Below are 23,141 nucleotides of genomic sequence, written 5' to 3' on the forward strand. Positions count from 1 at the left end.
GCAACAAGCGAGACTCTGTCTCAAAAATAAAAAAATAAAAAAATAAAACATAAATCAAACCAATAAGAATCATTGTTCTATTATATCACTTTAGATAATTATTTATTTACTCATCTCCCTCACTGAACTATGAGTTTCTTTAAAATACCCTATCTTTATCCATGGGAGTAAATAGTGGGGGGGGGGCACGCATGGGCAATATATGTAACCTTAACACTTATACCCCCATAATACACTAAAATAAAAAAAATTTTTTTAAATAGTGTGTTGAACTGAAATATTAAAAAGATAGGTTTGACTCCCCAATTCCCCTAAATTCCTTTCACTTCAGAATACCTAAAATTTGCTTTAATTTTATTACCTTCATCCTCTAATTTTTATATTTCCTTCATTTATGAATTATTTAATATGAAAAGTTAAATTTACTCACTAAAACCAGTATTCACTTTTCCATTCTTTCTGCATTTTAAAATATATAATCAGGGAGAAAAAAGTAAAATCAAAAAATTTTAAAGGTAAAAAAAGTAAAACTGGGGCCAGGTGCAGTGGCTTGTGCCTGCAATCCCAGCACACTGGGAGTCCGAGGCAGGAGGATCACTGGAGCCCAAAGATCAGGACCAACCTGGGGCAACACAGTAAGACCCTACCTACACAAAAAATTTTTTGTAAATTAGCCAGGCAAGGTAGCATGGACCTATAGCCCCAGCTACTCAGGAGGATGAGGCAGGAGGATCACTTAAGCCCAGGAGTTGGAGGCTGCAGGGAGCTGTGATCATACCATTGCAGTCCAGCCTCAGCAACAGAGTGAAACCCCACCTCTAAAACAAAACAAAACAAAACAGGCCAGGCGCAGTGGCTCACGCCTGTAATCTTAGCTCTTGGGAGGCCGAGGCGGGCCGATTGCTCAAGGTCAGGAGTTCAAAACCAGCCTGAGCAAGAGCAAGACCCCGTCTCTACTATAAATAGAAAGAAATTAATTGGCCAACTGATATATATATAAAAAATTAGCCGGGCATGGTGGCACATGCCTGTAGTCCCAGCTACTCGGGAGGCTGAGGCAGAAGGATCGCTCGAGCCCAGGAGATTGAGGTTGCTGTGAGCTAGGCTGACGCCACGGCACTCACTCTAGCCTGGGCAACAAAGTGAGACTCTGTCTCAAAAAAAAAAAAAAAAAACAAAACAAAACAAAACAAAAAAAGTAAAACAAAAAATTTTAAGAAATATCCAAAAAGAAAATAAAACTCAATGTCCGAAATGAATCATAATATAAGGTCAGAGATTAATATTTACAGAAAGAGGAAAAAAGGACTGGTATATAAATCTATCTTAATGTAATGTTTGTTGTACTTCCACTACCTAGATCAAGATCATGGGGAAAGGGCCTATTCGCCTTATTATATCATATACATCTGTTTCTATTCCGGACTTTGTTGAACCTCTCACCAAAACTTATCATGTGTCGATAAAACAAACATTGCCTGTAATACCAAGAGCTCACGTGCAAAAGCAGACACACAATATAAAAAACAACTTTGAGATACCGACCGTGCTGTAGACCGCTGAGACAGTGGGAGTAAAGATTCGATCCTCCAGAGGCTGCTGCACAGGTCCTCTAGGAATTCTACAAGAGCGAGTTAAGGATAAGAGAATTCAAAAATGGACTGCTTTAGCAGTAAGAGAAAATTATCACCACAAACCTCTGCCAATGACCCAAGCTTTTTCACCCAATTATTGAGTTATATACTTACTTCTCCTCTGAAACTAAAAGACGTAGTATTTTAAATTTCCTAATGTGATTAAACAAATTTGCCAAAAGTGATTCCCATGATGAACATTCCATGGAAACTCAAAACAAACAAAAGTATACAAGTCTCCAAACTTTAGGCCTATGATGAGAATATGCCACATTTACTCTCTGTAGAATGAAATAAGGAAGTATAAGCAGAATAATCAGTAATATAAGGCTAATCCATCAAGTGGAAACTGCTGACAAAGGCCCAGCATGTTCTGCTAACTAAAAAGAAATAGACAATTGCTTCCTTCTTTTTCTATTTTATCTGCTACTTTCCCCATATGCACCCACCATCTCCCCATGTTTTTAAAAAAGGCTATCCAGCATAACTTAGTTTAAAATATTTTAGCATGCTGGTAGGAAATTCTGTTAAAAGACAAAACACTTATCATTTCATTCAGCTTCAGAAAGTAAAGATTTAAGCTCTTCTACCTGGTAAGGTAAACATTTGGAATAGAAAATACTTCTGTACTCAAGACCACTTTAAGAATGACAATCAAAAGAGTGGCATCAAAAGATGAATAGCAGTAGATGGTGGGTTTACATAACTACAACTCTAGGTGTTACATAATATAGTATGTAAACTAATTATGTGGTTTTTTTCTACAATGGATATAAATTATCTGTGTGATTTAAATGTCTTTCTTGGGTCAGGTATGGTGGCTCACGCCTGTAATGCTAGCACTTTGGGAGGCTTAGGCAGCAGTATTGTTTGAGACCAGGAGTTTAGCCTGCAAAAGAGCAAGACTCCATTTCTACAAAAAAATACAAAAATTAGCCGTGTGTGGTGGCATGTGCGTGTAGTCCCAGCTACTTCAGAGGCTAAGGCAGGAGGATCGCCTGAGCCTAGGAGTTTGAAGTTGCAGTGAACTATGATGGTGCCACTGTACTCTAGCCTGGAAAACAGAGAGATACCTTGTCTCAAAAAAAAAGGTATTTTTTAAATGACTCTAAATGTAGTAAAGTCAAAATGAGATATTCTTTCCTTCGACCTAACAAATATTTAATATGTCCTATATCATGTTCCTTTCTAATTCAATGCAATAGTTTGGGAGAAAAAGTAAGAATTACAAATAATTTTTTAAGAATCACCATGAGTTGCCAAAGTCTGAAAGAATCATTAGAAGTAAAATGCTTTACATCTAAGTAGCCATAATTTACACAGAGGTAGAACAAGGAAAACAAAGCAAAAAAACCTGTGCTTTAGTTATTAAAATTAATAATACTGTACCAGTCTCTAGACAGTTCTTTAAACCTCGAACAATAGTTAAATGTGTTGCCATCATTCCCTACACACAAAAAACGGATTTAAAATGTTGTATTGAGAAAAGACTAAGTTAAAACATTTCACAAAGGAATTTCATTCAAACTCACACACACTCTCTCTCTCTCCTTACATATATAACACATACACACACATACACAAACATATGGGCAACGTAAAAAATGTAAGCCTAACAAGTTTCAGGACGAAAGTTCTAAATACTATCTTGTCAATTCTTTCAGAATGAAGATTATCCCTTAGCTGAGATAAAGTTTTCTTTGCATTAGAGTTTGGCAATATATTTACATGACTGGTTGAAAATATGAGGCCACTCTCTCTTCTGCAGTGACAAATGAAGTTCTCAACTGAGTTATCAGTACTATGCCCAAATAGCTTAGTCACTCAACTTAACCTTACAAGGTTAGAATGCCTGATTAGTAATTTTATTAAATGACAAGATTAATATAATTACAAGATTTCTAAAGAGACATCATATCTTTGGCTAACAGTCCTGTAACAAATATCTTTCTCCTTGGCCACAAATAAGAATGTTGATTTCATTTATTTCATTCCCAGTAAACTACCAACAGAATATTGTGGGTTGATACATTAACTGTGTCTTAATTATTTTTGTATAAAAAAAATTATTTTCAAAAAAAAAAAAAAAAAGAAACTACTAAAAAGAAGACACAGGAGATCTGAATCTCAAGTATGGCTGTAAGCCTAACCAACCATATTGTCTTCAATGAACCACTTAGTATTCTCCTGTGAACTGAGGCTCAGCAAGATGAAGTAATTCCCCCAAGTTAAGGCTAAGTAGCCAGGCCAAGTCTCTCCATACCTTAAAAAAGTGTGATCTTCCCATTACATCAACCTGTCCACAAGGGCACAACACTTTATGGCATAAGAAAAGTGTCACCACCTGGTAAAATATGTTAGCCCTATCAACAGGAAGAACTAAATTATTATTTCAAGTCATAAGAGTCAATAGAGCCTGGTGCCATGGTTCACACCTGTAATCCCAGCACTTTGGGAGGCCAACATGGAGTTGGCAACAGGGCTAGGCAACATAGCCAGATCCTGTCTCAACAAAAAATAATAAGCTGGGTATGTGCTGGCCCACTTGTACTCCTAGCTATCTGGGAAGCTGAGGCAGGAAGATCACTGGAACTCAGGAGTTAGAGTTTGCAGTGAGCTACAATAGCACCACTGCACTCCAACCTGGGCAATAGAGCAAGACCCTGTCTCAAAAACAACAACAAAAAAGTCAATGGAGTATCACTCCCAAACTTCAATTATGTGCCCAATGACAAATGAATATTCACTACTATAGACTGGTGATATAATACATGAAACCAAAGGAACTTAACTTTATGGAGCCATTCTCTCCTTTAATTCACAGTAGTGATAGTTGCACATCTTAGTAAATATGGTTTTAAAATTGAACTTTACATTTTGAAAGTGTAAATTTTATGATAAGTGAACTATATCTCAATAAAAAAGCTAATTTGATATTTTTATAATTTTCAACTAGGCTCTTGAATCTACCTCTCCACCAAAAAAAGCACAGATTAATGAGCATGAGATAGGTACAACTAGGTATCTAGGTTTTTCTCCAGAAAACAGGTTAATTCAAAGAAATGACACATCTGAAGCTATTACACTGCAGCACAATTCCTCCTAATTCTGCCTGCCATTAAGCTTATTACCAGCTCTCATATCAAGCTCTGTATTTCCAGCATAACTCAAGGTAACAAGCAAATATGTTTTCACAGTAATACTTAAAATCTAATTCAATCAATGGGAGTATAACATATATGTAAAATGATCCAGTACTTGTTGGCTTTTATTATTTAAAATCCTGTGATTGAAATACAGTTGCATATATCCTTGATATATCTGTACTGAAATTGCTATAATTTACACTATGTTAGGAAATACAAGCAAAACCATTAGTAACATTATAAAATACTGAAATAAAACTCAAAGTAGAAATATAAATGTAAAAAACTTAGAATTCTCCACTTTCTCTAATAAAAAAGTAACAAAAGATAAATTTCAGAAATAAATAAAATCTGAAGGTTAAAGTGCATTAAATAAAGCACAAGATTCCAAAAGATGTTTTGTAGTTAAAAAGATAAAAAAAAAAAGAGTATTAAAGCACATGAGACTCTGAATTGATTTATTAAAGTACTCACTACATATTCTGTACATTAATGCCAACTAGGAAAATAAAAAACTTAGAAACCAAATTTCATCAGAGTAATCCAAGAATCCATGAAGAAATTACACAATCATATGAATGTTTCCTACTTCTGCCATGAAGAAAAGAGGGGACCAATACTTTCTTAAGACAAGATATTTACTGAAACTTCATGAATGATGAACCCTCTCCAGGATGAACCTTCTTGATCTATGGCAGTCGTATCTGGCCCTGGACTTGACTTATACTCAGTACCTCCCTAAAAAGTAGATTTTCACAAATTAGAAAATAAAGTGAAAGTCAACGGAAATCTTAAAATCAGTTTGCTGAACCAACAATGTTCCATTTACAAGCCCCTGCTGAATGTTTCTAAACCTTGCCCTACTCCAGTACAAGAAAAAGTATTATCCTAATGCTTAAGCAATATTCTTAAAGTGATAGACACAAGTTATCATTTATTTCCTCGCTGAAAGGGAGGGCAAGAGTATAAATGCCATCATACAAATACCACTTTATAGGTGAAACAGGCAGAGACAAAACATGAGCTCAAAAACTAATCACGTTGATTTTATGCTCAAAAATTTAAAACAAACATCATTCTCTGTAGGATTATACCAGGACCCAGAATTTACAAAATAAAATTTCAAATGTCCAGAATACAATCTAAAATTACTTGACTACAAAATTAGGACAATATAACCAATTTTCAAGAATTTGCAGTCAGGGCTAGACATGGTGGCTTACACCTGTAATCCCAGCACTTTCGGAGGGAGAGGTGGGAAAAGGAGGACAAAGAAAAGAAAGAAAAATAATTTTTTTAAATGACAAGGGAATAGGGAAGCAAAGATGAAAAACCACATAATATGAAAGTTTACTGTAGTAAATTTTAAGTTGTTAATTTATTCTATTAGTCAGCAAACTTTTTCTTATGAGGTCAGGTAGTAAATATCTGTGAATACATGGGACTTGTATAACTCTGAGGCCATATGGTATCTGTCACAAATGCTCTACTATGCTGTTGTAATGTAAAAGCAGCTATAGATAATACATTAAATGAATTGTGTTCCAATAAAATCCTACTTATAAAAACAGGCAGCCAACTAGTGGAACACAGATTGCCAACCCTGAGTTTTACCTAATAAGAGAGTTTTCCCCAATACTCTGTACAAGACTGCCAACTTCAGATAAATGCTACAATTATATAATACATCAAGAAACACAAACTTTTAAGTTTCCAAACGTTAATTAAATGCATCCACGATACAGATGGAAGAACAGTTGTAGTGCTATGTTTATACACAATGATAGACAGATTTTTTAAATCATTAATAAAAATCTGATGATATTATTTGAAACAATTACAGTGTACATATGGCTTAAACTCACACTAGGATTTTAGTAATTTTAAAAAAGACTGATATGCCAACAACCACATCAAAATGTTAATTCAGGCTGGGCGCGGTGGCTCATGCCTGTAATCCTAGCACTCTGGGAGGCCGAGGCGGGCGGACTGCTCAAGGTCAGGAGTTCAAAACCAGCCTGAGCGAGACCCCATCTCTACCATAAAAATAGAAAGAAATTAATTGGCCAACTAATATATATAATATAAAAATCAGCCGGGCATGGTGGCTCGTGCCTGTAGTCCCAGCTACTCGGGAGGCTGAGGCAGGAGGATCGCTTGAGCCCAGGAGTTTGAGGTTGCTGTGAGCTAGGCTGACACCACGGCACTCACTCTAGCCTGGGCAAGAAAGCGAGACTCTGTCTCAAAAAAAAAAAAAAAAAAAATGTTAATTCAGTAATGATGACAGTAAAATGCTTAAGTAATTTTACACCATAACCTCAAGTAATTTAAAAATTAAAACAAAAGAAATGGGGCCAGGCACTGTGGCTCATGCCTATAATCCTAGCACTCTGGAAGGTCAACGTGGGTGGACTGCTTTAGTTCGAGAGTTCGATACCAGCCTGAGCAAGAGCAAAACCCCATCTCTACTAAAAATAGAAAAAAATTAGCTGGGCAACTAAAAGTATAGAAAAAATTAGCCAGGCATGGTAGCTCACGCCTGTAGTCCCAGCAACTATGGAGGCTGAGGCAGGAGGATCGCTTGAGCCCAGGAGTTTGACATGGTTTTGAGCTAGGGCGATGCCAAGGCACTCTAGCATGGGCAACAGAGTAAGACTCTGTCTCAAAAAAAAGGAAGAAAAAATTAACATATTCATCCATATAGTAAAAGAAACAGGATGACAAATATATTTCATTTCAATTCTCTTTCCTATTAAACCACCTTCACTAATGCCAAAAATTTATATTGAAACCAACTATCTCAGACTATGCTTTTTATTCTGACAAATTTGTAAATTATAAATTTGCAAAAAATATTTGGATATATTTCTTGAAATCGATAATATTTATAAAAATACACTTATCTCCCCACAGTAACATGCTTCATTAATGCTCCTTAATGCTTTTAAAAGCTAAGCATAGTTGTAGTTTGTTTAACATTTTATAATAATAGACTAAAAAATAGCAATCCAGTGGCACAATCCATATGGTCTGCAATACTCCTTTAATGCTTTTTATTCACTTTCCCTGTGACCTTCCACACTCTTGACTACAACAGGGTACTCAGTCCCTTACACCAGCAGTCCTCAACCTTTTTGGCACCAGGGACGATTTTCATTTTCCCAAAGATGGGGGGGGGCGCCGCAGTGGGATGGTTTGGGGATCATTCAAGTATACTAAATTTACTATACGCTTTATTTCTATTATTATTATATATAATGAAATAATTATACAACTCACCATACGTTGGGGACCCCTGCCTTATACCCAATATTCACTATTTAAAAGGCAAGCAGGCAGCCAAAATGGAATACTAAATCCTCCCTACTCCCTAACTACCACTCAACTTGTATAAACCCTATTTTAAGAGGACTATAGAAAATTCACAAGGAATTCCCAAGAGAGTAGTAAAAGTGATTCATTTCATCCGAAGGATGGATAAATGATGACTATAAGAATAGGCTCAAAGCAGTGGGAGGAAGAAAAAGAAGAGGAACAAGAACAAAGAAACAAGATCCATTTCCCTTGTTTAAAATGATCAAAATCCTATTTTCCTACGAACAGCACCTACACAGAATACCCTACCACTTTTTGGTGCAGGGGCTTTGGAGTCAGATAATCTTGGGTTCCATTTCTAGCTTTGGCCCTTAGTAAACTGTGTTGTCATAGTTAACCTCTAAGTACCAGCTTCCTCAATTATAAAATGGGGATAGTAAAAACATGCATAAATTGCTCTGAAGATTAACTAAATCACTACATGAAATACTCTGCACAATGCCTAGTCTGTGACATTCAATCCCTGTTAATTCTCCCTTCTACCTCCAAAATAGAATATGATACAACCATGGCCAGGAAAATGGTACTAGAAAGAAAAATGCTTAAAGAAGCCTGATTAAAAGCAGCTAGTAACCTCCTTCTTCATCCATTCTGAACAAATATGAGTAGCTACAAAGTAGTAAACCAGATAGATAACATTACCATGCCTATTTCTATGGTATTTAGATTCTATTGGGAGTAGACAGACCAAAAGTCAATAAACAAACCAGATGATTAAAACAGTGAAAAAGATATGAAGAAAATAATAAAAATGGCATGAGAGGAAGGTGACAGTATTCTAGATAAAGTAGAAGTATCATCTGAATTGAGATCTGAATGATGAAAATAAGCCCATCCTATGAAGAGCAAGAAAAAGAAAAAAAAGGGAGCATCAAATGCAAAGGGCTGAAGTGGGAAAGGGCTGTGTTCAAGAATAAGGGGAGAGTAGAGTGAAGGGAGCTATGTAGAAACTAGCAATCACAGAGTTTGAAAATTTAAGCAGGAGCTATTAATGCATCACTCAGAGGCTTATAGGGCCAGGTAAGCAGTATAAATTCTTGACTGACAGGCAACAATGGCAGGGTTTAAACAGAAGAGGCCTACAATACTAATTTAATATTATTTTTAAAGACAACTCTGAAGAATGAACTGGAGAAAGGAAGGAGAGGAACAAAGAAAACTAGTTGGGAGGCTACAGCAGTTGTAAAGGTAAAAGATGACAGTAGCCTGGAAGAGAGGATAGCAGAAACAGATGGAGAGAAAAGTCCAAGTTTAAATAATAAAACCAACAAGATTTGCTACTGCATAAAAGAGGCATAAGAAAAGGAATAATCAAGAATAGTTTATAGGCCAGGCGAGCTGGCTCACACCTGTGATCGTAGGACTCTGGGAGGCTGAGGCAGGAGGATCACCTGAGATCAGGAGTTTGAGACCAGTCTCGGCAAGAGGGAGACTCCATCTCTACTAAAAATAGAAAAAATTAGCCAGGTGTGGTGGCATGTGCCTAGTCCCAACTACTCCAGAGGCTAAGCCCAGGAGTTTTTAGGTTGCTCTGAGCTAGGCTAACACCACACAGCACTCTAGCCTGGGTGACACAGTGAGACTCTGTCTCCAATCATTCAATCAATAAATAAAAATAACATTTTTTAAAAAAGAATAGTTTATAGATGTGTCCTGAGCAGCTAAGGAGGCAGTGGTACTATTTGCCAAAACTGGTAAGGAACAGGTTGAAGTAGGAATACAAACGAAATCCTAAGTTCTATTTTAGACATAGAAATTTTGAAATACCTATTGGAAATCCAGGAAGAATATAAATACACAAATTAGATATACGAATATGCAATTTAGGCTAAAACTATGATGCAAAGATACAAATTTGAAAGTCTTGAACATAAAAATAGTATTTAATACCAAAAAAAAAAAAAAAGAAAGAAGGCAAAAGGCCTAAAACAAGACAAAGGACAAATTAGTAAAATACCCTGTAAACAAGTAGCCATTGAGGTAGGAAGGAGGAAAACCAACAGATGATGTACTGTTTGGGTAGCCAAGGACCACATCACTATTCAGAAAAGTCAATATTGTATCCATAATGTTCCCTTTCCTCTCTACTGTTGACACATGAAGGCAAGGGCAACTAACCTGCCAGCCCTCCAGAAAGCCAGACAATCAAGTGTCAGATCAAACTGGCTACAATACTCTAGCCAGTGTATTGCTAACATCTCTTTGGCATTTAAAACAAAAAACAACCAAAAAAAAGGTATGAAAAAATATAAACTCTCTCCTGGAATGAAATAATACAATTAAAGCATCTAACAGTGCCTGGTACACAGCAAACCTCAATAAACATTAGTTATCATAGTGGTTACTCTTAAACTACCCACTTTTTAGAATGGCTTAGCATTTATAGCCACGAGTTTTGTTGGCTAAGAGATAATATGAGTTCTGAGGCTCCCAAGTGAGAGACTCTACAAGATAGCTATACCCTTAATAGATTTGTCAAATTTATAAAGTTTTATTAAGGAATCAAGTAAAGCTGGGCAACACAGCCAGACCTCATCTTGGGAAAAAAAATGTAGCTGGGTGTGGTGGCACACACCTGTAATCCTAGCTACTAAGGAAGCTGAGGCAGGAGGATCACTTGAGCCTAGGGAGTTCCAGGCTTTAGTGAGCTATGATCATGCCAGTGCAGCCTAGCCTGGGCAAGAGAGTGAGACACTGTCTCAAAACAAAACAAAACAAAACAAAACAAAACAAAACAAAACAAAACAAAACAAAAAGTGATACCATTAGCATAAGCATATAGCTATTCATACAAGTTATAACAATTTTTTTTTTTTTTTGAGGCAAGGTCTCACTCTGTCACCCAGGATGGAGTGCAGTGGCACAATCATAGTTCACTGAAGCTTTGAACTCAGAGATCACCCTGCCTCAGCCTCCCAAAGAGCTGGGATTACAAGTCTGAGAGCAACTGTCCCTGGCCAGTTATAACCATTTTCTTAAAGAAAGGAAGACTAAGCTATAATTTCTTACTACAGTGAGAGAGTGATTGGACAAAAACAGAGTCATGCTCAATTTTATTCTGATTCATACAGCTTTAGTAAGTTATTTGTGTTCCTCAGACTTAAGTCTGAGAAACAGACCTGTCTGTCAAGGCTTACTGTCACTCCTGAAATAAGTAATTAAAAGTAAAGAAAAGGTTAACATAATCCTTGAAGGTGGATAAAAAGGGCACATGTGGCCAGGTGCAGTGGCTCACAGGCCAAGGTGTGAGAATTGCTTGAGCTCAGGAGTTCGAGACCAGTCTGAGCAAGAGCGAGACCCTGTCTCTACTATTAGTAGAAAGAAATTAGCCAAACAACTAAAAAGATTAGAAAAAATTAGTCGGGCATGGTGGCACGTGCCTGTAGTCCCAGCTACCCGGGAGGCTGAGGCAGGAAGATCGCTTGAGCCCAGGAGTTTGAGGTTGCTGTGAGATAGGCTGATGCCATGGCACTCTACCTCAGGCAACAGAGTGAGGCTCTGTCTCAAAAAAGAAAAGGGCAAATGAATGATGCATATCAATCTCAATACCCAGGGCAATCACCAAATCCCAAGAGTGTAAAATTTCTAACTAAAAAAAAAAAAAATTCAGAAAATATAACAATTTTACTCCAACCTATAATCATAAAAATATGGTTCAGATCTATTATGTAATCATATACAGATTTTGTAAAATGATGCAATCTTAGACTAAACGAAGGAAATCTGACCATTTGCTATTTAAGACACCATCTCCTAAGTAATAGCCATGAGGAAGGTCAAAATAACCTTGTGTATATAGAATAGATATACAATCAACTGTAATTTATTAAGAAATCAATAACCTATATTACATATATAAACACAGATAACTACTTCTGTTATCTATTTCACTGGTCATAAGTAGGATTACTACAGAGTACAGGAAGGAGGGGAAGGATGACATGACACAATTTTATACAAAATGTATACAATTTGGGCCGGGCGCGGTGGCTCACGCCTGTAATCCTAGCTCTTGGGAGGCCGAGGCGGGCAGATTGCTCAAGGTCAGGAGTTCGAAACCAGCCTGAGCAAGAGCGAGACCCCGTCTCTACTATAAATAGAAAGAAATTAATTGGCCAACTGATATATATATAAAAAATTAGCCGGGCATGGTGGCGCATGCCTGTAGTCCCAGCTACTCAGGAGGCTGAGGCAGAAGGATCGCTCGAGCCCAGGAGTTTGAGGTTGCTGTGAGCTAGGCTGACGCCACGGCACTCACTCTAGCCTGGACAACAAGGCGAGACTCTGTCTCAAAAAAAAAAAAAAAAAAATGTATACAATTTGGTTGTCAATTTTATTTTTCCTTTACAACTTTCCAGTGCAGGGCACTGTTAAATTTAGTAAGGTATTTCATTTTATCATTAATTTTTGAATATTAAGGCTTAAACATAAGTACTAATATAAATACAAAATTGTGTTTTAAAAAACCACATTTTTGTCTTTTTTAACTATAAGGTTTTTGTTCCCTTATTTTGTTTCAGTCCTGTTTATGGTAGAGTTTGTTTTTCCATTATTTTACTTTACTTATGCTTTGCTTTATTTCACAATGGATTTGAGGTAGCTTACAAAAAAAACCCTACATATAAAGGAATATTTCAATGTAAATAAACAAGTAGGACAAAGACTAGCAGGCTATAAGGTCCCAAAATATTGCAAAAATTTGGCCATTAATTAGGCTCTGCGCTTCCTGGTAGCCAGATAAAAAGAGAAATCATTTACATCATTGCCAATACTTAAAGAACAGAGGGGTCATTTCTATGTAGTATTAATAATTCTTCTAGGGATTAATATTAAAGGATTAATATAACATTGAAATGAAAAATATATAGTCCATTTCAACAGACACTATCACAAATTTTAAAACAGAAACTTTTTAAAATATAAAGGTACACAAGCATAATAAAAAACTATATATTTTTCTTAAAATGATAATTTGATGAAGAAGGTCAATTTGTATTCAAATCTAGTGAATTCTCTGCAGGGAGCTCTTATTTCAATATCCAAATGCTGTAATTCAGCAAAGGTTTTCAAAATACTGTATTATTCAACTACTATATCTAGTACACTGCTGTTTCTTCCTTACCATATGCATCTAATCTATGCCAAAGGACTTGATTTTCTTAAACTACAAACATAAAAAACAAATACAAGTAGCTTACCTAAGACTGGTAGTTTGAATCAATCTTAGAGAGTTATCTTTCTTGAGAAAAGGTTCAAGGCAAGAACTTTCAGGCTCCTATTAAATCAAGTAATGAAAATGTAATTTCATGGGCAATAATCTTCTTAATCTGTCAGTGAATGTAAACACAAGATGTATTTTAGGACAGAATGAACTATTTCAGTTACTTTTAGACTGTGTTGCACGTTCCTAAGTATGACAAACAAGCAGCACTCTAGAAGAGCATGGACTTTGTAGTTAGAAAACACCAAAATTTGGATCCCAGATTCATCATTTGCTAGGTAGATCATCTTGGGAAACTAATGTGATCTCCCCAGTCCTCAGTTTCCTCATCAATACTCTGTGGGACTGCTGGGAACATTTAACAAAATAAGTCCAATGATGGGTTTAGTAGGCAATATTTAATTTTTGTAAGTAGCTTTCATAATGATCATGATTTTTCCTTTCTCTGGACTATCCAGATGACAAAGCTTTAAGACATCTCTCCCAGATTTCTACTAATTCCCTAACAGCACCAAGAGCTCTCCTAACTTCATTCTTTAGAACTTAGAAAAGCTAGAATAAAAGGTAACAGTAAAGGAAAAGTAGGTCATTGATAGCATCTGACATATATATACCATGATATACAAAAAGAGAAGCTAAAAAGAATGCAACCTGCTCAATATCTGAAAAAATTCTGGAAGATACTGATTAATCTTTGCCACTCAGGATGGTGAACTTTTACAGGTATTATTCACTCTTGAAAGAATTTCTCTCTGCTATAAAATTTGTTAATTCTGATTTAACTAGCTCCTCCCAAGCTGAGCAGCTTATCACATGAAGAGTAATGATAACAATCTTCAGTTTAAAGTAGTTTACACAGACCAGGTACTGGAGAAAACTGCTTTGCATATTTAAATCTGAATAATTAGTGTCATTGGCCAAATTAATTCATCCAACTGCCACATGCCAAAAGATCTAGATTATTCAATATACGTGTCCCTACCACACCAGCTATAAAGGAGAATTATGGGGAAAATAATTACCCCTTCTATTAGCAAAACTTTTCTCTGAAGCTCCCACCCACTTAAAAATTTTGATTACATCTAATTCTCCCCCTTAAAGAAAAATGATCTGATGAGTATCAATGCCAACATAAAATACCAACCAGCACCACTCAGGAAATTCTCTTCCTTCCTTCTGTAGTCATCATTCTTAATGATATCAAAGTATACTGGAAACATTTTTCCTCATTCCATCTACTTGCAAATTGACAACCAATCCCAATTGAAAACCATTCTGAAAGTTCATCTCACCCCACTTAGAGAAACCCAAGAGAGTATATCCTCTAGTGATTGGCAATAAATAAATACAACAGAAGTCAATATTTGATCACAACGCAAAAAAGTGGATTAGGTTATCTTTAGCTTTTGGTTGAATAACTTCAAGAAGGAGAATACAAACTTTTACATCATTTAAAATTTATTTCCAATATTTAATTAAAATGCCCTTACTGAGAAAAAAATCCTACAAGCTATCAAAACTATAAAAACATCTCTTGGGACAGAGGCCCATGTAAAGTCAATGTTATTTTATTTGGTTTTTCTAAGATATGAAAATCATACTGGCAATGTTTTCATTTCTCATTCTAGATACACCCAATTCCCACAAAGATGTTTTCTTTCTTACAACATTCACCAGCATTTCTTTTCAACATAAAACTCTGAGAGGAAAGCATATTATGATAAAAACATTATCAAATAGAAAGTTTTTCAGCAGATTTTATGTTCTTATGTAAAATGGGAATACTCAAGATTACTTTCTTCCATAAATTCCAGTGCAATGTAATCACTATGTATGTATTCAGTGTCTCATGTTCAAATTTAAGAGTCCACAAAAAACTTTTTTAAACAATCAAATGTCACTTTTCAAAGATGGCTAGATTATAAACTGATTTTAAAATAAATGTGAGTGGTAAACCCAGAAAGGTACAAATATTTTGAAAGCTGAAAAAGAACAAAAGAGGCACAGAACTATTTGAAATATAATACAAAACATACTGATAACTTTCTTTCTAATGAAAATATTCCCAGATCAAAGGAAGTCATTTGTTATATGACACGTACTCAACAATTAGTATTAAATTCAAGAATATCTAAATACTGACTCCTATCACTTAACAAATTAATTTTATTCATCCACGTCAATTTAACAGCACACCTTAGCATAAAAGATCAACTGATACTTTAATAAAAAGAAATTTATAGTTGGCTCTAATATATTTTGTTATGTATAATACTCAAAGGATAGGTACATAAAAATTCTAAAATTATATAATATTTCAAATCAAACAATGCCACTGGATTGTGAACATTTAATCATGAAAAGTACTCCTATTCTGCCCACTGATCTGTCTCTCTCTCAGAATCCCATGCTGTTTACAGGAAAGTTCCAGACCAATTTATCTCCAAGTCAAGCTAAGGTAGAGGTTGCCTCCTTCTAAACATAATGATTGAGTCAAGTAAGGATGTGGGATACTTTCTAGTTCTAACAAATTACACATAAACAAAAATCTTACGAAAATGTTTAAGTAGGCAACCTAGAATAGACACTTGAGACCTACTGCCTGTTAACTATTTAGCTAAAAAGGCTATATATGGTTTTCTCATCTATTAAAAAAAGTTACATACAATTCTAAATACATGATGAGCCTTGAAAAATGTGAATTATATAAAGGGAAAAGTTGAAATTCAATTTGCCCTAAGTTACACAGCTTAGAAAGTGTAAAACCAAGGTTAAAATCTGTAACCTCACATTAAATTTTACTACTCTTACATTTTTTAAGGACTATGAACAATTTCTATGATTGTTTGGTACCTAGAAATATTTAATGAATTTGATGCCTTTGCAAATATTTGTAAAGCTTTTTACTATATGCATAAATATGCATAAAACATCTCTGAAAGAGAACATAAGAAACTGACAACATTGGCTGCCTCTGAGAAAGACAACTAGGGAACTGAAAATGAGATTTATTTTTCACTGCATATGCCCTTTTTTCCTGTTTAAATTTATCATCATCGGCAAATATTTTTAACATATAATTAAAAATTGCAAGTTTAAAAGATGCTTATCACAAGACTGGTGAAAATAAATGTTAATAAAAACATATTTTACTTGTATAAATAAGTATAAAGTATCTAAATTGATATTGGCAAATATTCTTTGCCCTAAACTACCATTTCATCTTAATAGCTATGTACTGTTCAATCTAATTGGAAGGAGGAAGAAGTAGGCTCAAGATAGAATATGCAAAAGAAAAATTTTAACTAAAATTTAAGAAATTCCTGTTTATACAACATTTAAAGAAACATTCCGTTTAGAATCAATGCCATGGAAATCAGTAGTGTTTTGTTTTGTTTTTTAAATTTTTGATCAGCTTTCTCAGGTTGAACTGTTACCTACTTTCTAATCATCATATATATAAATAAAATACAATGTGTGTGGAGAGGGTATATATAGATATCTAGTCTCATCATTCCTGCACTTAACATATATAAATTCAACCACATCATGGGGAAAGCAAAGGGGAAGAGAAAGAAAAATGTGAAGAGTGCTGATATTTGTCATTCCATTCAAGGAACATATATGCTCCAAAGTCAGGATAAGACTTAGAAGCAAACTAATTTCTTTGGTTCTCAAGATCCTAAGTGTGACTCTAATGTCAAGTACATAATTTCTTATATAGTCTGGCCCCTAAATAACAGAATTGCCCTGTGCTCACACAGGGAAGAAAAACTGATTGTGCTGGACTTAGTGAGACACAGTAAGGTAATACCTGACATGACACTTTAAAAAGATTTTCAAAGTACTTTTGGCTCTCGGCAGCTTCGGAATCAACCATTCCCCACACCAGCACACAATTGCACAACTGTGTATAAAATAACCCAAACGCTCTCTCCCATTACTCCATTTCCAACTTTGCTCTAGGAACAAACCAGTTACATCAGTTACATTCTTTCTTTCTTTCTTTTTTTGAGACAAGGTCTCACCATGTTGCCCCAGCTACAGTATAGTGGCAGCATCATAGCTCACTCAAATTCTTGAGCTCAAGCAATCCACCTGCCCCAGTCTCCTGAGTAGGTGGGACTACAGGTGTGCACCACCATGCCCAGCTAGTTTATTTTATAGAGACAGGGTCTCACGCTGTTGTTCAGGCTGGTCTCAAACTTCTGGGTTCAAGTGATCCTCCCACTCCACCTCCCAAAGTGCTGGGATTGTGTGAGCCACAGCTTGGCCTAAACCAGCTACATTCTTATCAATAATCTCCACAACAGTGATTCTATGATTCTATCCAAAAACCAACATGTTGTATATTATTATAATAAGCTATATTGCATTATTTTAATTCAAGAAAAAAAATCCTACTGGTTATAAAGTTGGTCAATTTATACTACCTCTACCCTAACAGAACAGTCCAATTGTTAACTAATATGCAAGTTAATTACTGGTATACAATTTTAGCCCACAAATTAATTTAATTACCTCTCTATACCAATTTTATAAATTTTCTAGAAGCTATCCTCACCTTCCCTTTCTCAAGGCAATGGCCACCACACAAATTCAGATCTTTATTTCTTCTCTTGTGGCCTCTATTTGCAGTAGCTGCTTGGATTTTCCTGACAAGATTCTCCTCTTTGATTCATACAGCACAATATTTTCAGACAAATCAATCCTTATGGGCTGAGCATGGTAGCTCACACCTGTAATACTAGCACTCTGGGAGGCCTACACAGGATTATTGCTTGAGCTCAGGAGTTCAATACCAACCTCAGCAAGAGCAAGACACTATCTCTACTAAAAATAGAAACATTAGCCAGGCGTGGTGGCATGTGCCTGTAGTCCCAGCTACTCGAGAGGTTGAGACAGGAGGATTGTTAGAGCCCAGGAGTTTGAGGTTGCTGTGATCTTTGATAAGGCCATGGCACTCTACCTCAGGGCAACAAAGTGAGACTCTGTCTCAAAAAAAAAAAAAAAAAAAGGACTCAATCTTCATGAACATAATGATCATCAGTGAACAATAAACAAAGTTCCAAATGATTTTTACCTCTATGTCCAAACTCTATGATTCAATTACCACCAGTAAGCATCTGAGATCCCTATTTAACCTTTATTTCTACTTCCTAACACTTACCCTCTTCTCAATAAAAAATACCAGGCTCTTTACTGACTATTGTTTGCTCTTGCAATTCCCAATACCTGGGATGTCTTCCCTCCTTCCCCCTATTAATCTAAATTCTTTCAACTCTCAACTATTTCTCAAATTAGATTCCTGGTTTCCCTACTTTGTAATAAAAGATCACATGTTGCTTCCTTTTACTTAGCTTCAGCTATTCCATTTATTTGTAAAAGGAGATATGAAAAAAATACCTCAAAGAACTGTTATGGGGATTAAATGAAATAAATAATCCTTATGGAGAACTTAGTACATTGTAGATGTTCAAGAAATGGTTCCTTACATCAGAGAACACTGCTTGGATGCTGTTTTCTAGCTATTTCTTATGTTAACATCCTTTCTCCAGCTAGAAGACAGACTTTTTTGGAGAATCCCTGGCTAAAGAATTCACAGAAGAAAATTAGTTCCCAAGCTAATCAGAACCAAAAGCTGCTTACTGCTCTTTTTGTATTGGTAAAAGATTTTAGGGTAGGAATTAATAATAATAAGCCCTGATCTGAATGACCAAAAGGATCACGTTCTATGTGAAGACTGGGAAGAAACCAAACCAAGCATCTCCCCAAAAGAGTACAAACACTGCCTCCTCAAGCATCAACTCAAAGTTGTTAATCAAAATCCTGCCCCTCTCTTCTGGACAGCCGACCCAACTACAGTCACCACAGACTGACAGCCAAGAAAGGTAGCATCAACCCAGACGACCCAGATTTAGAGACCTGTAAGTGTGCAGATAAAGAGGAAGAGGAAGAGGAAAAAAAAAGCTAGGTGGAGAAATACGTGCTGACTTCTCCATTATTGCTAACACACTCATGGTGCTTGGGAGGAAGCAGACAGAATACTTCCTAACTTGGGAAAGTCACTTCACCTCCCCAAACCTCCATTTCCTCATAAATGATAACAGCTGTCTCACAGAATTCCTATGAAGATTAATTAAGTAGGATGTATACTTCCTAGAATATGGCAGACAATCAACTGATCTTGTTTCTGTCAATTATGTCTTTAATTTCTATGCTATACTTAGAAAAGAAAAAGTAGAGGAGAAGAGGAAGAAAATCTTTATACATAGAAGAGGAAAGACATAAAAGAATATACATGAGAAGATATAAGTAAATGCCATCTGAGATATAATTATTAAATTAACTGACATTCAATCTAAGAAAAAAAGCAGGCCATTCTGGCAAACATTTTCTTTGAGTATAAACTCTAATATCAAGGTTCCTGATTCATATCCTGGCTTTACCAATTACTACTTATATAATCTTAGGCAAGTTATTTTCTGAGCATCAATTTTCTTATTATAAACGGGAATAAAAATAGTCCTTATACTTCTTAGGATTGTAGTGAAAATTTAAAAATACATGTGACACGCCAGGCATAATGGCTCATGCCTGTAATCCTAGTACTCTGGGAGACCAAAGCGGGAGGACAACTTGAGCTCAGGAGTTCGAGACCAGCCTCAGCAAGAGTGAGACCCAGTCTCTACTAAAAACAGAAAGAAATTAGCCAGATAACTAAAAATAGAAAAATTAGCTGAGCATCGTGTTGCATGCCTATAGTCCCTGCTACTTGGGAGGCTGAGGCAGAAGGATTGCTTGAGCCCAGGAGTTTGAGGTTGCTGTGAGCTAGGCTGACCCACAGCACTCTACCTCAGGCAACGGAGTGACACTCTGTCTCTAAATAAATAAATAAACAAACAAACAAACAAACAAACAAGCAAACAAACATGTGACATGCTTGATATAATCTCTAACAAATAATTATAGCAACTAAATCCAACTATATGTTAACACAAGTAACATTTTTCATTTTAAAAAACAGCCATATAATTTCTTTAAATTTAGGGATAAGAATACCACTGTTTTACATTTTTTGCAAATTTCTTTAATGTCTGGTTTAATAAAAAAACAGCTGAATTCTTTCTTTTTTTTTTTTTTTGAGACAGTCTCGCTTTGTTGCCCAGGCTGGAGTGAGTGCCATGGAGTCAGCCTAGCTCACAGCAACCTCAAAATCCTGGGCTCAAGTGATCCTCCTGCCTCAGCCTCCCAAGTAGCTGGGACTACAGGCATGCGCCACCATGCCCAGCTAATTTTTTCTATATATATTAGTTGGCCAATTAATTTCTTTCTATTTATAGTAGAGACGGGGTCTCACTCTTGCTCAGGCTGATTTTGAACTCCCGACCTCGAGCAATCCGCCCGCCTCGGCCTCCCAGAGTGCTAGGATTACAGGCGTGAGCTACCACGCCCAGCCCCAGCTAAATTCTTAAATGTGCTTCTGCATTTAATCTGTTGCAACGTTATTTTGAAGTCTGAAGAAAACACAGACTCACACAGATGTGTAGCTGGAAAAGGGAGAACTAAATTGTGCATATTCTTTTTTGATTTTACACAAAAACTCAACAGGTGATAGTATTCAAAGGTTAGGTGCTGGCCAGGAGCGGTGGTTCACACCTGTAATCCTAGCACTCTGGGAGGACTAGGTGGATGGCTCAAGGTCAGGAGTTCGAAACCAGCCTGAGCAGAAGCGAAACCTCGCCTCTACTAAAAATAGAAAGAAATTAATTGGCCAACTAAAAATACATAGAAAAATTAGCCAGGCATGGTGGCTCATGCCTGTAGTCCCAGCTACTCCGGAGGCTGAGGCAGGAGGATCGCTTGAGCCCAGGAGTTTGAGATTGCTGTGAGCTAGGCTGACGCCACGGCACTCTAGCCCAGGCAACAGAGTGAGCCTCTGACTCAAAAAAAAAGTTAGGTGCAATATGGAATCTGAAATCATATCAATGAATTTTTCATACACTGTGACAATAAAATGGATTGGTTTATACTGCATTTTAAATACATCTTTCGGAGGGGTGCAGTGGCTCACACCTGTAATCCTAGCACTCTGGGAGGCTAAGGTGGGAAAACTGCTTGAGCTCAGAAGTTCGAGACCAACCTGAGCAAGACCAAGACTCAGTCTCTACTAAAAATAGATAACTTAGCCAGGCATCATGGCACGCCCATAGTCCCAGCTATTCGTGAGGCTGAGACAGAAGGATCATTTGAGGAGTTTGAGATTGCCGTCAGCTATAACACCATTGCACTCTACCCAGGGTAACGAGCAAGACTGTGTCAATCAATCAATACTTCTTTCAGTTAATCCATGATGTTGTAACATCATGCATTGATCATATGGAAATGAGTGGTGCATTAACTTATATCTTCCTTGACACATTTCATATTTACAATATCAAAAATCTTATCTATTAATACCACCACTGATCTCACCAGAAAAGTCTGTTAAGTGCTAGAACACTGTCAAATTCATAGTGATGGATACAAGTTTCTAAAACACTCATTTTCACATGAAAATTATAATTTTATCACTGACAACAGTTTACTTGAAGCAACAGGTGGATCATTTATTCTTACTAATATATCTACAAAATATTGAAGCATGAATAACCAATTTATCATTCTTTCAAATAAAAATGGTGATGCATGAAAAAAACCACTAGGTCAGCTTGAAACTCACTCAAGTGTTTTTCATTAAGAACGTTTTGGACAACTATGCAACAGAAGTGCTTTATGAGTACTTACCATTTTATCAGAAAGAACATTAAAACGATAATGTGTACTCAGGCAAAAAAAAAAAATAGTTTTGCTATTTCCTCAAAGATATTAAGTGAGACTGAGGCAGGAGGACTGCCTGAGCCCAGGAGTTTGAGATTGCAGTGAGCTATGATGACACCACTGCATTCCAGGCTGGGCAACAGAGCAAGATCTCATCTCCAAAAAAAAATAAAAATAAAGTGAGGAAAGAAAAAATATTTTACTATGATTAATAAAATAGTTCTGACCTCTGTCCCTAACAGTGTGTATATGCCACCCTAAGAAATCCATATTCTCTACCAGGGCCCCCAGATGCCAGAAGCAAAATTTTCAACATTCCTAATATTGAGAATAAAGTACCTACAAGCACCTCAAATCCAGGTGAGTACACCAGAGGCATATTGCTCCAAGAAATAAGGGCACCAGACACCCCCATCAATGTAGTTATGCCACATTAATGCAAAAATGGTCAGCAAATGAGGTCATAATACAAAATCCAAAGGGCTTTTCATTCACAATGACAGAGAATTGTTGTGCATTTGAAAAAATAAATATGATTACTCATTAATACTTTTTCTGAAAAAAAAAACTGAAATGTATGCTAGAGTGCATAGCTCATGTTTAGTAAAATTCTTTTAAAAAGGCAGCAATGGCAGCTTTCTCTGCTGCTTCCTCACTGTAGTCACTCCACCTGGGCCCCAGACCACGGTCATATAATTCACCTTCTTCAATTCACCCTTGGGATCTTACATCTTTCCCAGGATCCTTCCCCATATGTCCCTCACGTATCAATGAGATTCAAATCATTAGAAAAACAAAGACCTCTTCCTCTTCATTTCTACTGTCCCTCTTTGCCTTTTCTCTAGCATCAGTCTTAAATAGCTGAGTACCCACTTCATAAGATTTCTGTATAGACTGATTTCAATCTATACAGAGACAGAGAGACTGAGCCAGAAGCACCGACTC

General features: G+C 36.3%; 1 protein-coding gene across 23 annotated transcripts in view; it reads right to left on the bottom strand.

Moving 5' to 3' along the window:
- EIF4G3 (eukaryotic translation initiation factor 4 gamma 3) overlaps window positions 1-23,141 on the bottom strand; it is a 352,113-nt gene that overhangs the window by 242,368 nt on the left and 86,604 nt on the right. For 16 of the 23 annotated variants that reach the window (XM_075994735.1, XM_075994741.1, XM_075994781.1 and 13 more), the window contains one exon: window positions 1,546-1,621. The exons of the other annotated variants lie outside the window; for them this stretch is intronic. The gene's annotated coding sequence lies outside the window, so the exon portion shown is untranslated. The remainder of the gene's footprint in view (window positions 1-1,545; window positions 1,622-23,141) is intronic. 23 annotated transcript variants of the gene reach the window in all.

Source organism: Microcebus murinus, chromosome 2 (genome assembly GCF_040939455.1).
Source record: "Microcebus murinus isolate Inina chromosome 2, M.murinus_Inina_mat1.0, whole genome shotgun sequence".
NCBI lineage: Eukaryota > Metazoa > Chordata > Mammalia > Primates > Cheirogaleidae > Microcebus > Microcebus murinus.